Here is a 19,517-nt window from a genome sequence, read left to right on the forward strand (position 1 = left end):
AGTGTGGAGTTTTTTCTCAAAAATTAAAATAATGAACTTGACCTAATTTAAAAATTAAATGGTGGAAATGGAATAATCAAAACTACAATGTTAGGGTTAATGATCAGAAATGAATTTCGAATCAAGTGATAACTTGTTTCAGAGATGAGGGTGAGTAAAACTACATGATTAGAAGTTGCTCATGGGAGTTTTCTGACGGTTGGTCTTAGGTCAAATTAGGGTTAGGGAAGGGTGGTTAAGTGTTTTGGAAGCTTGAGTAATGTGTGGTGAGTGTTTCTGGATGGTGGTTTGAGGTTGAAAAACTTTGGAACTGAAAACTCGAAGCTATGTTAATGGTGGTTCAATACAAATGTGCAAATGGTGTTTGGGGCCTTTTTCAGCGTGGATTTGCAATGGGAATCCTTCACCTATTTATAGGGAAGATGTCTGGATGGTTTTGGGGGGAACTTGAAAGGGTTTGAGCAGAATTGACATGGGAGTTGAAACATGGTTTGGTGTTGACTCGGGGAACACTGAAATAGCTAGCTTATGTGGCCGTTTTCACTGCATGCAAGTTTTTTTTGGTCCCTAGCATGGTTTTGGAGCAACCAAAAGTAATGAGATGCCCTGCAGTAAAATATGCTTTTTACCATTTTGGGCAAAAGCTGAATTTTGCACATGGGGTCAGGTTTGCTGTTTGAGGGGATTTCCATGTGCAAGTTGAATTCTAATCCCATCACAATATCATTTGTAATGTGTTGGTGGAGCATTGGGATCAGAATTAATGAGTTTGGAGACTTGGTATGCCCAATTGCAAAATCTGTCTTTACTTGGTCTGGTGTGCTGATCAGGATGAACACTCATGTTTGGACCAAGGCCAAAAGAATTTGGCTTGTTAATTTTGTCTCAATTTTGGGCCATTTGTTCCTTGATATGAACTTGATTGAATATAAAAAGAACCATATCAAAAGGGTTTGTGGTTTGGAAATGGCAAAATGTCAAAGTAGTGGTCATAAGTTGATTTTAGGGCATGATAGGCATATTGGACCACCTTGGCCAATAACAAAATTTAGCCCCTTCCTAAATTAATTAGGTCTTGGACCTTGAAACAAAGTTGGATAGGAGGTTATTTAAGTCATTTTCTATAAGTGGAATTTAAAAATCTTGAAAAATGAGAGAGTTATGGCCTTTGGAACGTCCTGTAGGCCATTCTTGCAAAAATGTGACCAACCAACATGACCTAATTTGGTGATTTTGTGATTTCTTGCTTTCCAAGGCATAATGATGGATGTTTTGACCTAAAATGATCATATCATTATGGGAAATGAAGTTTGGACCTTTGTGGAATGATTTTAGGTTAAATTGGTAGGTGGGTCAAGGCATGGAAAGTTGAAAAATCAAGTGTGAACCAACTACTTGTAACATGGATTAAATGGATGTTTAAATGGTTGATTTTGATTGAAATGGATATTAAATGACGTTGAAAGAGTGTTAGTGTGATTGGATGGCCAAAAATGATCCAGCTCAAAGGTCAAAAGGTCCCCAAATTAGGGTTTCTTGAGCCACAATTTTCATCAAGAACCATGGTCAGATGAATTAGGGTTTGAGATGTAAGGGCCAAATTGAGATGTTTAAAGGGTATGTGGCATGAATAAACTTTGGATTTGAGGGGTCCTTAATGGCATGTTCAAGATCCATGGTGCATCAATACTTGCACAAGCCAAGAGGAGGGTCATAAGCTAGGGTTTGGTCCTTGGGTGATCAGATGAATCTTGAAGCTTCTCAAAGGGGACTCACCATCCAAATTGGAATTGGGTAATTAGTGAGATGTCTTGGATGATCCTTCAAGCTTTGCGGGATGTTTGAGTATTAGATTAGGGTTAAGGTGGCTTGGGCACACCTCAACATGATCAAAGGATCTTATGCCTTTGTAGATGAATCCCATGCCTTGAGCTTGTAGATTATTGTGGAAATTAAATAAATATTCATATGAGATGATATGTATGGGATGTATGCTTATGGTATAATGATTAAGAAGATGTTATGGGTAGGTAAAATTTGAGGGTATGACAAGTTACATACTCTGGCTACCTCTTTTATTGCCTATACAGTTATAAACTTTGACATTCCTGCCCTACAGAGTTATAGACTGTGGAAAGCTATATTTTTCCCTATGGAGTTACAGACTCTGGAAACCTTACTTTTTTTCTATACAGTTATAGACTTTGGCAAATCTCCATTTCTTTCTTCCTATAAAGTTACATACTTAAGCATTCATTCTTTATGCCCATAGGGTTACAAACTCTGGTTGCCTCTTTTATTGCCTATAGAGTTACAGACTTTGGCATCCTTTATTCCTTGCCTATACAGTTACAGACTTTGGCATTCCTTCCCTACAGAGTTACAGACTATAGCAAGCTATCTTTTTCCAGATGGAGTTACGGACTATGGAAACCTTGATTTTTGCCTATACAGTTACAAACTTTGGAAAATCTCAATTTCTTTCTGCATATAAAGTTACAGACTTTAGCATTCATTCTTTATGCCCATAGGGTTACATACTCTGGCTATCTCTTTTAGTGTCTATATAGTTACAGACTTTGAAATCATTTATCTTTATCCTTATAGAGTCATAAACTCTGGAAATCACTTTTGTCTGCCTTATATAGTTATAGACTATGGCACGTATCATTGCATTTTGCCTACCCAGTTACAGACTTTGACAAACAGGCATTTCAATGTAAGTTACAAACTATGGCATTCTTTCCCTACAGAGTTACAAACTGTGGCAAGCTCGCTTTTTCCCTATGGAATTACAGACTCTGACAACCCTGCTTTTTCCCCTTATAGAGTTATAAACTCTGGAATTCAGTTCCTTTTGCCTTGCATAGTTACAGACTATGGCGCACATATGTATATTTCCATTTAGAGTTACAAACTTTGGAAATCTATTTCTTGCTCTTATATAGTTACAAACTATGGCACATCTTTGCGCTTTTTCCTTGTGGAGTTACAGGCTCTGGCTACTTTTCCTGTGCCCTATGGAGTTACGGACTCTGGCATTCATCTATTTCGCCCTATGGAGTTACAGACTCTGGCTATCTCTCATTCTTCCTTGTGGGGTTGGAAACCCTAGAAAACGTCTTTTCCTACCTTGTAAAGTCACAAAATTTGGTAAAATCTTTGGTTCAGACCATGCCTTCACAAATCCAACAACACTTGTTCATTTGTCACTATGGTCGATTACCATCATTGGTTAATGCCACACTCTTGCTTTTTAAGAAATTTTCTTTGCCTCTTGGAAATCCAATCAAATATCTGGTCTTTGTTCCGTCATAGGTTGAACTACAGAGCTCTGACTTTCTCATTGTGCGATGAGAATACGTAGGCACAAGGCATCGAACACTTGGCGAGCACATTTATTTATTCTTTCCTATTCATTGATCATTACCATGCGTCAGTAGTATAAAGTTGCCTTCTCTTTGGAACCAAATACCTTATCCCTTTGGATTCCATGTATACCTTTGGGCCAATAACCAATGCCTACCTTTTAACCAAAAGTTGTTTGTCTCATCGACGAACACTTAATTCTCTTTGCTTTTTGCCATTCCAATACAGTGGTACCATGCCTTAGGCCCCCAACTTATTGGTTTATGCCTGTTTACTCTCTGGTTCAGAGTTTATTCCTCCATGGATTGAATATACTATTCTCTTTTGGTTTTAGAGTGCTGGTTCCCTACAGTGATATAATATTTCCTTGTACCAAACATCATTTTCCTTTGGGTCCCATACATATTCTTTTAGGGTAATTTATCAGTACCCACCTTGTGAATCAAGAGATGTTTGTCTTGATGCCAAACACTTAATTCATATAGTGGTTCATGCTTCGGCCATACCACATATCGGTTCACGCCACTTTTAATCTTTGGTACAAAGTTCATTTACCTTTAGGGGTCCTCATGTTACCATTGCCTTTTGGTGCAAGGTATACTCTTCATACTCAAATATCTTCGTTTCTTTGTTTTCGTAGTTCCACGAACTGTGGAGCTCTTACTTTCTCATTGCACGATGAGAATACATAGGTACAAGGCTTAGAACCCTTGGGGAGCATGCTCATAATTATTCTTTTTTCTGCCTTAGATCACCATCCATATCTTTCATGATTCATCAGCTATCTTCAATCATAACCATTTATCCCAGTGATACACTGCCTTTCTTTGGAATCAAATAACATATTTCTTTGGAATTCCATATATACCGTTTTAGGACAATTGTCCACTTTTGTACCAAGAGATGTTTTCCTTGATGCGAAACACTTAATTCCTTATTTTTAGCCATACCATATATAGTGGTTACATGCCTTAGGCTCCCCATATATTGGTTCATGCTACTTTTCCTCTTTGGCTCAGATTTCATCCCTTGTTAGAGTCAAATAACATTATCATTTGGTTCAAACCATATTTTTTTATCACTCTTCCTTGATCTCCCACCATTGGTTCTATGAACTACGGAGCTCTGAATTCCTTATTGCACTATATCGATACGTAGACATGAGAGCCATAATCCTCATCGATCACTTTATCTATTCCATTATTTTTCCGTTTATTCTTTTGCGAGTAACCTTTAGATATAACACCCATTCGAGCAAGAACAATAAAAATGGTTCTCGTTGACTACTACAGATGTGAGGGGTATTAATACCCCCCCCTTGAATAACCAACTTCCTTACCCATTTCCGTTTCCTTCGGGAATACATAAATTTCAATGATGAATCTGTTGTATGTTCGAGTGTGCGATACATTCGGGTATATTTCTGATAGCTTCAGTTGGTGACTTTGCTCGGGATAACTTACAGCAGGGATAACTTGCTGGTTAGCTTGTTGAGACTCCCAGCAGGCTGGCTTCAGAAGGCTAGCTTCAGCTGGCGACTCTGATGGGGAGTCCTTGCTTTGGAAGGTAGGAGTCGAGCCTAGTTTTGATTACTTTCTTAGATCGATTTAGGTGTTTATCCTTTTGCGTTACTCACTTTATTTATCATTTTCTTTACTGTTTTGCATTTGCACGCTCTATTATTATGGATATCGATATTTGTTGTTGCCGGGTTGGGATGATGCTACATGAGAGAAGCTCTATACCCGAGCTGAGTACATCCACATGATATACTTGTGGATAGTCGTGTTAACCTGCGTTTCACACGTTAGGTTGGTACGAGAACCACACCCAGACTATATTCACTTGGAAATACTTTTGTCCTGCGAGAATTCGCTACGATAGGGTATTTTCATTTTGGATCAATGAATCTAGGAGACCTTCTAGGGACTACCTTTTGAATACTAGAACCTAACTGTGAGGGGGATATGGGTTTTTTTCAGGAAACCATATACTCTAAATACCTTTATTCTCATGGATATGTCGGACCTTTGGTCCTGCATCAGGAAGTATACGCAGATTATTCGGATTATGTTGTGATGTTAACATATATTATTGCATATCATTTTTTTGCATTGTTGTATATATGCTGGAATTTTAAACCTGAGTTGTTATACCATCAATGATTTGAATCTGTGGATGTTGCATAATTATTTTCATTGCATCCCTAACATATGCATTCATCCATTTGTATCTCATGCATATCAACCAGAAAGAGCCCACCTTGTCCTTTTCTCAGCCAAAAAGACGAAGACTCTTAGACACCAGTACTTCACGAGAGCTAAAAAATTAAGAATTATAGAAGATATGGAACAAGAGAATGCTACATATAGGGAAATCTTGGCTCAGTTCCAAGGAAAGATGGATATCTTCCAAGGTAATATGAACACTATAATGGAGTACCTTCAAGCTCAGAAGGCTACTACCTCTACCACTTCTGCCAATCCTGCTACTGTTGTGGTTACTGATGTTATTGTTGTTGTCACTGCTACCGCTGATACTGTTGTTAATACTATGATCCAACCCATAGGAAGCCATCCCATCTGTCAGCCGGGTCCTAATAGGCATGTTGTTGCCCATCCTTGGGGGCTGCCTCCAAACTTTACTCCCTAAGTTGCTAATGGGAATGCTTATATGCCATATCAACCTTTTGTGGTACATCCAACCAATGGGAACGTTGTTGCCTATCCTTAGGGCATGACCATTCACTCTCCTCATATGGTTGGTGCTGACAACCATGAGATCAACCCAGAACAGGATCTTCCGACTTCTAAGCCAGTTACTATTGAAACTCCAAATGGTAACGAAGATGAATACAAAGGTCATTGCCTTCATTTTCACGTTCCTCCTCAGGATACTCAACCTACTGTCCAGAATTTAAATCAAGGTGTTTAGATACCTCCTCCTTATCCTGGGGCATCTTTCCTGTTCCACCTCCACTTGTTTATCTCGGGGTACCATATGCTCCATATTAGGGTCAATATGGTCAAATTGTTGGTTAGATAGTTAATCCGGGAGTGATGTATCCTAAGGGGTATCCCTAGTTTGCTTATCCTCAAATCCTTGCTCAGGAAACTTCTCAGGGTGTTCAACTCCCCAATCATCAAACTAGCCTTCAGAATGCCAATCAGATTAATTTTGGTACATATCATAACAGACATGTAGACTATTGGTTATTAGATGAAAGGATAAAAGTCATTGAAGGTTTCTCCGCTTTCAGTATGGATGCTAAGGATTTATGCTTAGTTCCTAATGTGGTGCTTCCCTAGAAGTGAAAAATTCCAGACTTACCGAAGTGCAATGGTTTAAGCTGTCCCAGAAGCCATGTTATTATATACTATAGGAAGATGACATCCTACATTGACAATGATGAGCTTCTTATCCATTGCTTTCAGGACAACCTATATGGGGCATCCTTATATTGGTACATGAGCTTGGAGCGCAGTAAAATCCGATCATGGAAGGACTTGTCTAAAGCCTTTCTGAAGCAAATTAAGTATAACCTGGATATGGCTCCCACCAGGTTACAGCTGTAAAATCAAGCCTGCAAGAGCAGCGAAACAATCAAAGAATATGCTCAGAGGTTGCGTGTAATGGCTTCCCGAGTTAGACCTGCACTGACTGACGCCAAACTGGTTGATGTTTTCATGAGCAATATCCAAGGTATGTACTACGAGAAGATAGTCGGTAGCTCGTCGTCCAACTTTGCTGACATAGTAACCATTGGAAAACGCATTGAGAACGGGCTGAAAATAGGGAGGATTGTTAGCATTGATAATCAAACAGTGGCCAAAGAATCTCAGGGTTTTGCTAAGAAGAAGGAGGATGAGGCAAGTGCTATGATAGAAAATGTCTACCCTTAAGTTCAAGCTCCTATGGCTTCTTGCCATACTACCCTTATCCGTATATTGTCGCTGCCCAATATCAGCAACCTGCGTACCAACCTCAGTATCAACAGCCTCCACATACCCGGGTTCCTCAGAATTAGCGACCTCCGCAAGACAACAGAAACCAGAATCAGAGGTAGAGAAAGCGTAATGATAAAAAGCGTCCTCAACATGACTCGATCGCTGTATCTTATGCTCAGTTGCTACCATAACTTGTTCAGCAAGGGCCAATTGTGCCAAAAGAGATTCCGCCTACTGCTTCTCCTTACCATCAAAGGCATAACCCTAATGTGTTTTGCATGATCCACGCCGAATACATAGGACATTCTATAGAGGATTGTTATGTTTTCAAAGCCATGGTACAAGAGTTGATCGATCAGAAGATCTTGTCCTTCTCTGAGGTAGGGCCTAATGTCAGAACTAACCCGTTTCCAGATCATAATGGACAAGTGGTAGATGTAGTTATTGGTGGAGATTTCTCATATTCGGTTACCTCCATGGATGAATGTCAAGTTTAGTCATGTCAGTAATATCATATTGTTCAATCATGTCTCATTTGTAATCTTTCTATTGTTTGTTAAGTGTTTGTTCATTTGTAAAACTTGTCTAGTTTTTAGATGATAATGATAATGAAATAAACTTGCATGTTTTGATTAAATCCATTCGTGTTCACTCATATTTTATTTATCAGTATCATACTTTTTCTCAAGGAAAATCAAAAGAGAATGATGCAATCAAAATGCGCAAGATCACTATCTATATGCTTTTGAATAAAACTGTGCTGATGATGTAAGGCATTGTTTTAAATCCCTAAACACCAGAGATATAAGGAAGATAATCCCTAGTCAAACCCTTTGATCCTTGAAGTAGGATTTTATTTCTTTACATACAAAACCCTCTATTTTAACTAGGGGCAGGGTAGTCTTCAGTTAGTTTGACCTTGCGTTCAAAATTCAGAAGGAGAATGTCCCATCAGATGATCAATCATATTATATCCATCTCAAGAGGATTGAATCATAAATTCACAATAGTTATCCCTTACCAACAAAAGGAGTGAGACAGTCACGACCCTAGTAACAAATCAAGCAAGCAAATGTCACTTGATTTGTTCCAATACAAAAATAAAAAGAGATGAGAAATGAAAAATCAAAAGCAAATCAAAATCCCGTTAAGTCTAAAGCTTGAAAACAAGAGTGACTTAGGCAAAAATTAGGGCATCCTAGTGGACTGCATACCCAAAGGATCAGTCCAGGAAAAAATAAGGGAAAGCCAAAGTAAAATAAAATAACAAGAGGATCAATAACAAACTCCTCAGCAAGAGCAACTATGTGTGACTGCAAACAAAAGAAGAAGATGAGTGACTGTCACTCCAGACTCTCATTGGGTTCCATAACCATCATTGTGACTATTCAAAATCCTTTTCTAAAAGAAGAACATTTCAAGCTAACTGAATGTAGGACTGAAGAACATCACGTAGAACGAGTGGGTTAGAATAGGCTTTAATGCTTATGTCTTTTCTTTCTGAAACTGTGAACCAGGACACATTACAACCCTCAAAAGACCTAATTGAAGAAAGGTTTATTCCGAAAGCGTACAATGGTAAGATCGCGTCAAAGATGACTCCTAAAGATTTGCTTATCATTTGTATTGATACTGATATGGTATTACAACTAGTGATTCATTCACTATTGTCATACCCCAATTTTGTCCGGGTAAGGAAAAATCTTTCACCGGCATTCACTACCAGATGTCATAAGGCATGAACTCTATCTTAAGGCATAAGTTCTATCTTAGGGTTTCTCATCCCTTGGTGACATCAAATCTTCAATGACATTTTCATCTGTTGAGATCCTTAAGAAGACATCTGCTGCTTTTGTCTCTTACTACTATTACTGAAGCATGGGATGATATGTGCATTTTTGGTTAACAAGGCCCATTTTGCTTTATCCATGAGACCTCTTTGTTTCAAAAGGCCCATTCACATAAACATGTCCATAATTAATATTGCAAAGTGTGGTTCAAATCTTTTTACATCATTAATCCAAAGTCCATTTGATTATCAATAAGTATTAAGAGACATGATTATTTTTATGATCACTTGTTATTAAGCGCATTTTCACATCTCAAATATATGTGCCAAATTTCTAAACCGTTCATAAATCCTTAAACTAAAATTGCATTTTTTAAGTATGCATGTGTTGGTTTAAATCAAGTCACCACATGTATGTGTATGTGTTAGTTTTTTGTGATTAAGGTTAAATTTTGTAATGTTTGTGGCATGTTTTTATTTTAGACCTTTTGTCACATTTTATTTTGGTTAATATTAATGTGCTAAAGTTGACCAAGTTGAAAGTCCAATTAAATTGCATTATGGCCCAATCCATTTTCAGTTTGAGATATAGTTTAAACATTTTAAGTGATTAACACAAATAAAATATGGAGATATCTTAAAATGTTAAAAAAGAGATTAATGGCATAATGGAATTTTTAATCCAAAATGTTACAAATAATTCTAAGTTCACATAATAATCCAAAATAGTTACATAATTATCCAAAAAGGGTTTTAAATTAAAATTGTACACATGTTACAAACAACCAATACATAATCCACTTATACATTATCCAAATAATTCTAAGTACATCAGAAGAAATTTGAAAAAGTAGAAACTGCTGTAAATCCAGCATGTTGAGTACAAACTCTTCAAAGACATTGCCAAAAACCCCTTTTGAAACTCACAGCGCCCCCAATTCCAACCTCCAAAGCAGGCGCATAACTTCCCTTTCAATCAACATCTCTTCACCTTTTTACAAACCTGCAAAACCAACTCAGAGATCAAAAAGGCTTATCAAATAAGCGCTTATGGAAAGCTGAAAGATAATTAATAAAATTCAAGATTAAAGCTTTGCACGAGAGCCTATAATGAAGATTAATCCAAACAACCTTAAATCCACAGAACAATCTTCCCATAAAATCTGGAAGAGATAACTTAACAAGTTATCTTAAGATCTAAAATTCATCATATAAGGACCCAGAACACATTAACAGAGGACGGTTTTTTTTGGAATCAAAAGAAAAGAAATCAAAAAGATATTTTTAACATTTAAACACAACACTCAAAAGAACAACAACAACATCCAAAGGCAAAGAAATAGAGGGAGACGAAGAGCATTAAGAGGAAGAAATAGACTTATCTGAAGCACGGTGGAAGAGCTTATCATCGCCGGCAACGCAAACCAAGTAGCCTCTTCTTTCCTTTCTTCGCTTGAAATTCACATCTTACTGTAAATAAAATACAAAACCTTTCTTTTAATTTCTCAAAATTATAAGTAACTGTTGGTTTTAAAATAAAATTAGGGTTAGGGTTTTTCTTGAAAGCTTTCTTACCGCGCCGTGTCGAACTCATTAGTGGTTGCTACGCTTGCTTAACGTTGAGAAACAGACGGAAATTTGAAATCTCCGTTTGGGGGGGGGGGGGGGGGCTCGATCCGGCCATTTAAGAAAGATTTTTAAAAAAACAAGGCCGAATTTGGATTCAGAAGCAAAAAAGGGGTGGGGTATGTGTTTGGACTTTTAGGTTTAGGGTTGAGGGTCGCCGGAGAAGAAGGCGGCGCCGCCACGGTTGGCCGTGAGTGTGACAGAAAGAAGAGAGAGGGGTTCAGAGCGTGGGTGAAAAGAGCGAAAGAAAATAAGAGAATGAGGATTTCTCTCTCTTTTTGGTTTTTAAATGGTGTTGAGGGTAGATGCATGGGTGCCAAGTGGCACCGTGTGGAGAGGCCACGTCTGGGTTGACTTTGGTCAACCAGGTGATCCAGTGTGAGCACCCCCATGTCTCTTTACCGTGCGTTGCAATCAAGTGCCACCCTTTAGTTTGACCAAGTCATATCAGTGGATCTGACGGTCATGAATTCCAATGGAAGTCAACAGGTTGACCAGGCTCAGCCTTCTCTCCCTGCGTTTTGGGCCCTTAGATTGGGCTTAAAACCTTTTTTTGCTATTTAAAACCCCCTTTTATTATCCAACAGCGCCCACATTTGGGCCCTAACTTGATGCAGCCCATTTTCTATATTTTTTGACTTGTTCTTTTTTTTTGTTATATTTTTCATATAAACTTATAAATATATATATTAGATAGTTATTAATTCCTAGTGATAATTATTTAATTATTTTACAATATTTAAATATTTTATTTACTTTCATTTCATTTATTTTATTTACTTTCTTCAAAATTATATATATATATATATATATATATATATATATATATATATATATATATATATATATATATATATATATATATATATATATATATATATATATATATATATATATATATATATATATATTATATATATATATATATTATTGTTATTAATCCTTAATGATAGTTATTTAATTAGTTATATCATTACTATTTAATTACTTATATTATTTAACCAAATAATCCATTAATTATTTAATTAATTAATAATAATATTGTTACTATCATTTGTAATATAAATAATAACTCATTTTTGTGGAATGTATGTGGATTATGATTTTGTACCCACTTATTTGTGCCAAGTCTTGAATGCATATGTATGGTGTGTTACAATTGTGACAAGATTATGTCGTTTTCACCAATTTAAAATCATTCGAACTAATTTCAAAAGTAAATCACATATTTCTCGATTCAAAGTTGAGTCCGTTTTCAAAACACCTTTGTAAGTCGATCGCTTGTAAAAGCATCGCCATCAACCTCACATGGCTTACTCTTGGGCCTTCTTACAATGAGACCTATTCGGTTTTAATTAATCGATTAGATGAATTATTCACTAAATAAATTCAATTCATTCACAAAATACAAATTTTAAACCTCGATCCGACATCGAATATTCTTTATAAAAGTTAAATTAAAATACCTAATCACAATTAAATACTATTTCATTTAGGAATAAAAAGGAGATGGTTTTGAGTTTTAGACTCCTCTCCTCGATTATTTAAACACGAACTCTTCTACTCGATTAATCGAACAATCGTCATTTCCAATCCACCTAAGCACAAATACATCAAATTCTTTTACAATAAGTAACCAAAAGGGAGATAACTTTGAGTCTTCAATTTTTTCTCCACGACTATTTGAATACAAGTTCTCTTACTTGGTTAGTCAAATAATTGTCATTTCTCTACAAACTTCCAAACCCGATTAAATCAAAATATTTTCACAGTAAGCTAAGTGAAAAGGGAGTTGACTTTGAGTTTTCAACTTCACTCCTCAATTGGTCGAATACGAGTTCTGTTACTCGGTCAGTCGAATAATTGTCATTTTTCCGCAAACATACAACTTAATCAAATCATTTTCTTAACAAACTATACGAAAAAGGAGATGGTTTTGAGCTTTCAACTCCTCTTCTCAAATGCTTGGATATGAGTTGTCTTACTCAGTCATTCAAGTACTTGTCGTTCATTCTAAAATACGTCAACCATATACAACCTTATTTTCATAAATATTCAGATGAAACAGAAAATGGTTTAGAGTCTTCTATTCCTTTTCCCGATTATTAGGATATGAGTTGTCTTACTCGATTATCCGAGTATTCGTCATCCATTCAAAACACCTTAACTATTATCAAATCCTTTCTATAATTAAGGATGAAAAATAAAATGGTCTGGAGTCTTCCACTCCCTTTCCCGACTGCTAGGATACGAGTTGTCTTACTCGACTATCCGAGTAATCGTCATCTAACCAAAAACATCTCAACCAATCAAAATATCCCACATATTAATCCAACTTGTCACCCCCATGTGACCTAAACTATTTTCAGAAAGAACACTCTTTAACCCTTTCTAATGCGCATAACAAACCAACGCTTAAGCCTCCGTCGAGAGTAGACAAGTCAACGTTTAGCCTTTGGAACGCGATCTAAACAGTTGTTCACTAAAAGTCACCAACCAACCGTAGTTCCCCGAACTACGAATGCTCTGATTTTCTTATTTAAGGATACGTAGGCAGGAAATTGTTGTATCTTCGCGAGCACACTAATAAAAAAACTCCCCTTTCCCTTTTGAGATCCTCATCCATTTCTAATTTTTAAAAATAATTTTATAACCCAAAGATAACAAACAAACATAAATTAACACTCGAAACACACATTAGAACTAAAAGGATCCCGTTGAGTACAACGGACGTAAGGGGTAATACCTTCCCCTTACGTAATCCACTCCTGAACCCGAATGTGGTTGCGACGACCATTATTCTATTTCCTAAAGGTTTTATCGATATTTCCATATTCTTTCATTGGGATAAATAAAGTTCGGTGGCGACTCTGTTCGAACTAAATTTTTCCGCGACCATCGCGAGGAATCGTATGTTCGAGATGCGACAGATGGCGACTCTGTTAGGGACTAGCTCCAAGTAAAAGAGAGTGAAGCCTAATTTAGTTCAATTGATGTATTGTGTGTTAATTTTGTTTATCTGTTTATTATTTATTATGTTATTATTATGTTGTCATAATTATTGTATGATATTTTAGTGGCTATGTATTATTGGGGTTCTCTGGTTGGTGGTACTTTGTGAGATAGGCTCTCCACCCGAGTCTGAGAAAAACCATAAGTTTAAGTTGGTGGTTACGTAGTGGGAGCCCACAAGGAGTCTTCCTTGTTGGGAAGATACGAAGACCCCACCTAGAGGAGATTCTCTTGAGATATTATTGCCCGACGAGTTTTCATCACAACGATGGTATTCTCAAGTTGGATCAATGACTCTAGGGACCTTTTAACCCATTATATCCTATGGTTATGTAGTATCTACCTGAAAAGTCCCAGACTTATTGGGTTAATACGAAAGCCCCAATCAGATGAGATCCCTTGGGCGTATTACTACCTTACAGTAATATTCCCAACCTCGATCTATGACTCTGAGAACCTTATTAGAACCTTGGACTCAAGAGTTGTGTAGTATGGACCCACTAGGAGTTTTCCTCTTTGGGACCATACGAATGCCTCACCCAAACGAGACTCTGTTTGGAGATGTTATTGGCAGATGAGTTTTCGTCATGACAATAATTTGCCTAAATAGTGATTGAAGACTTTGGGAACCTTTTAACTTTAGCATCCTCCTAAAAGGGTTTTGTTTAGTAACCAAGAATACCCACTCTCACGGTCTATATGTTGACTTACCTATGGCATGCATAACATCATTCATAACATAACATTCATATTATTTTATTTCCAAGGAATCTGAGTATCATGAGTTGCGGGAATTCAAGAAACATGGAATCAAGCAAAAGAAACATTTACTCTTTCAAGTTCAAAGATCCCGACCTAAGGAGCTTACGTGACTTGGTCTCTCAGATGCACCCGAAATACAACATCAACTTTGGGAAGAATTATGGCAATCTGCTCAGCATCCTCAACCAACAAGTAGACTAAACAGCTTTAATCACTTTGGCCCAATTCTATGGCCTACCTTCAAGATGCTTCACATTCCAAGACTTCCAGCTAGCACCAACGTTGGAAGAATTCGAGCGTCTTGTTAGGATTCCTATGAAGAACAAGCCACTATTTGAAGGGATAGATGAATCTTTGTCCCTTGAAATCATTGTTAGCATGCTTCACATGGATGAAAAGGAAGCAAAGGCTAACCTAGAGACCAAAGGGAATACCAAAGGATTTTAGCTAGGTTTTCTCTTGGAGAGAGTGCATACCCTACTAAAATCATAAAGTTGAGATGCTTGTTACTCTGCTATTGCATTGGCCATCTATAGCGTCGTCTTGTTCCCGAATATGGATGGTTTCGTAGACATGGCTGCCATTTGTGTTTTCCTTACTGGGAACCCAGTACCCACTTTGTTAGCTGATGTTTACTATTACATAAGTCATAGGTACACTAAGAAGAAAGGAATGATCGCTTGTTGTGCTCCTTTATTATATCAGTGGTTTCTAGAACATCTTCCAAAGACAGGTGCTTGGGTTGAACAGACAGATGTTAGTTGGCCTCAGAGATTGGGATCACTCCGATCTGAAGATCTTTCTTGGTATTTCAAAGAATACATCAACATGGACATCATATTCAGCTGTGGGGAGTTCCCTATTTTACCACTTATTGGAACTCAAGGATGTGTGAATGCTAATCCGGTTCTATCACTCAGACAACTTGGCTACCCAATGGAAGGCCCTCCATAGGCGAGGTCTTTGGAAGCTTTCTTATTACTTGATTTTGGGGTTGAAATCCTAGCTTGTTCCAACGAATCAAAGAGGCTTGGAAGAATGTCAATCAAAAAGGGAAAGTTGATTTAGGGTGAGCAAATGGAATTACAAAAGAACCATATTTTCAGTGGGTAAAGGAAAGGGTGGAGATGATCAAAATGCCATTCGTCATTCGGGTACCTGTACCTCTTCCTGAAGCTAATCTCACCCATGTCCCTATTGAAGAAGTGGAGGAACTCAAGACCACTATGGCAAAGCTAGAAAAAGAGAATAAAGAGTTGCAAATAAAACTCCAACAAACCATCAATGAGAAAAACACCATGAAGTGGGAGCTTGAGAGAAAGGATGCACAACTTTAAGCACATATGGAAAAGTTCAACAAGGAGGAGCATAAGAGGAAAAAGATTAAAGTGGGATTAGAACAAGTTGACCATTGTCTAGATACTCTTAAGGGTCAACTACGACGAGCTCAGAAAGAATGTCAAGACAATGAGCGTTGGTGGCATCTAGCCACGAAGGAAAACAAGACGATAAGAGATACACTTGGGGCTCAGATTAAAGAACTCACTAATTTTATTCGTCATGCAAAGGCTGAAGTAGATCAGGAATGCCGACTCAAGAACATAGCCACCAAAGCTTCTAGGGTTTCACCCATGATATGGGAGGAGAAGTGTCGAGAAGTAAGAGATGCAAAAGAGTCTGTCAGCTATTGGAAGAACCAGCTAGAGTCATTACACCAAGACAACTCTATATGGTTGAAGCAGCGAGACTATGTGATTGAAGATTATGAAACCTTTAAGAAGACCATAGACTTCTTGCAAGGAGATACGGATAAGTTTCGTGCAAAGCTCGATGGGCTAGTAAGGTTTTGTAATTGGGCGGCTAAAGAATTACCATGGAAGTTAAGAGAGGCAATCGAAGAATTGAAGGAAGATAGCACTCCTCCAACCATAATCAGTTTCATTCTGCTCTGTAAAGGGTTGCTAAAGAGATTCAAGGAGGAACTAGAAGAGCTTCAAGCCAGAAAGCCAGCAGTTTAATTTTCTTATGTCTTATATTTTGTTCCATTAACAAATGTATATTTAAACTATGGCCTTTTTGGACCCCTATGTTATGTACTTGAATGAATGACGTTTAAAAATTACTCCATTATTGCTATTCTAAGTATTTTTTGTTTCTTCGAATTACTAACAACTAATGAAACTCGAATGATTCCCTGAAAATAAAATACGCATAACATTCGCATCTTCATTATGCATCACGCTTCACAAAAATTTAAAAAACTTACCCAACCTTTTTACCCTTTATCCAGCCACCCTGACTAATCAACCCCGATACGAGACGCGAAGCAACTACAAGATGACGTTAGAGCAAGTTGAGGCTAACCAAATTACCATGAGGACAAACATCAATACGATCCAAGAGAAAATGGATCAACTTTTGGAAATAATGCTCGCAATTGCTCAAAGAGAGAGGATTGAGGAGGAAGAAGCTAGGGAAAAAAGGAATGATGGCACACCAGGTTTGAACCCCCAAGATAAGAGTTACGTCCCCATCAAGAAGAGGCTGGTTCAGATACCGGTAGGAGGCAAAGTGTAGCGGTGTATTCGTCACTTTATGATTTATTAATTAAATCAAAAGCAAAGCATACAAAGAATCGAGTCGCCACCGCACTTTTATTTATCCAAAGGAATGGCTAAAAAGCGAACAAAAGCCTAAGAAGTTTTACACATAGAAAACTAATGAAAAGATCAGAGATCTGGGTAAGGGGTTAATTACGCAATGGGAAGGTGTTAGGCACCCAAAACGTCCTAGGTACTCCTAGGGAGCCCTTTTCACACTTGTTGTACGAAATGTTATTTGTTTATGAAATATTTATTGTGCAAACATGGATTGAAGGGATGAGAAAAGAATATACAAGTTATTATTTTTGTGTTTGAACGGATGAACCCGTTGCCTACGTACCTTTCCATGGAAGGTAAGGATCAAAACGCCGTAGTTCGGCTAAAAGATTTCCAAAACATGAGTGGATTTATTTTAAAACAAAAGCCCTAAGGTCTTTCGTTATCCACGGGAGAAAACTCAACCTTATACAAACAACAAGTCCACCATGTGAGAAAAGCTTCAACTTGCTAGTGAGGGGTTAACTCTATAATAAGCAAGGAAGTCTTACAATTCAATCACTAAGGACAAAAGGTGAGATTAACATCAACCAACTAGGATAAATCAAACCTATGACTAATGTATGAAAACTTATCAAGAATGGACAAAGCCACAAAACAATTGAGTGAGTGAAATTAACCAATTAGGATTATTCACAAAAGTGGTCAAGGTATGATTAGAATTCAATTCAAAAGAAGTATTATGAAAATGAAGTTTGAAAATCAAAGGCTTAAGGCCTAGGTTTCTAATTTGAAAACAGATGAAAATGTTTGCACAATATTTTTCTTGTTTTGGGTTAATATGCAAATGGAGGTTTAGAGAAACAGAAGGTGGGAGGGTGAGGAAGTAAAACTTCTTAGATGTTCACCTCTTGAAATCATATGTAGATGATCCAAGTGATTCCTTTGGAATAGGCAACAATGCAAATAATAGATAAGCAACATAAATGGATACCGGATGCCAATCAATGGACTTATTCCGATCTCCTAAAACAAAATGAACAATGATACCAGATGCCAATCAATGGACTTATACTAGTCTCACAAAACAAAATAAAAATGATACCAGATGCCAATCAATGGACTTATACTAGTCTCGCAAAACAAAATGGATATCGGATGCCAATCAATGGACTTATACCAATCTCCTAAAACAAAACATGGATACCAGATTCCAATCAATGGATTTATACTAGTCTCCTACCATATCATAGGAACAACTGCCAAGTAATGGACTTATGCTTGTCTCCTCCATGGACAAAACCAAATGTTACAAAGCAAAGTTATGAAATGATATACAAATGATGATGATAAATGCACAAAGGCACACTCAAGCAAATATGCACAGATGAATCAAGTAAGCAAACAAACAAATCAGTTAGCACACACTATGTACAATCAATTAGGCTCAAGCAAGGTTAGGCTTTACAGCCAACTGGAATGGGGTAGTTTGTGCTCTTAACCCTAACATTGAGAGTTAGGGTGAAGCAGATGAAATGGAGATGAGGGGTATGCCTCATAGCTCTTATCCCTGGCCTGGGAGAGCTTTAAACAATAGAAAGTGTGGGAGTTCAGAAAGTAGGAACTCTTCTCCACATATGATAGACTCTATAAGATCTAGGGTTATTATTCACCATGCATCAACACATGGTGTGAGCAAGGTGAATGACACACTGAGTAGCAGGAGATGGGTTACACATCTCTTTTATCTGCCAATTGCCTCATAAGAGGACTTTTCCTGCTTGGTACAAAAGATATACAATCACAAGCATTGCCTCTTAAGGAGGACTTCAGATAGGTGCCTACCAATAACAGTAGGTCTTCCAGACTACATGAAGATTAGAGATTATACCTAAGTGGTTAAGCAACCAAGCAAAGCAAAGTTCAAAATGAACATAAAGCAACTTATGTACCTGTGGAAACATCAAACAAATCAGTACAATACTCAGACAATCAAACAACAGTCAATAAGCAACCAACAATCCCAATGTACAAAAATGTGCAAGGCAAAAGTCCAACTCAAATGAGTCAACCTCAACCTACAAAACACACAAAGATTAGTAATCAAAGGCAAACATCAATGCTCAAGTGATGAAGCATCAACAACTATGGAATTTGGATGTTAAACCTGAAATCAAAGCTCAAAGGTAAGCAACAAACCACTAGGTCAAAGCCTAGTGTCAAAGATGAAGAAAAAATTCAAAACAGAAGCTGAAATTTAACATGAATCAACTTCAAACACATCTTGAAACATTCTATAAGGTATCACATCAATATCATTAACCAAAAGCATTTCATGATCAATTGAAGTTCAAAGCAATTTAAAAGCTCAAATGTGATCAACCAGAATGAAAAATCTCAATTAAATCAGAA

This window comes from Lathyrus oleraceus, chromosome 6, assembly GCF_024323335.1.
Source record: "Lathyrus oleraceus cultivar Zhongwan6 chromosome 6, CAAS_Psat_ZW6_1.0, whole genome shotgun sequence".
Lineage (NCBI taxonomy): Eukaryota > Viridiplantae > Streptophyta > Magnoliopsida > Fabales > Fabaceae > Lathyrus > Lathyrus oleraceus.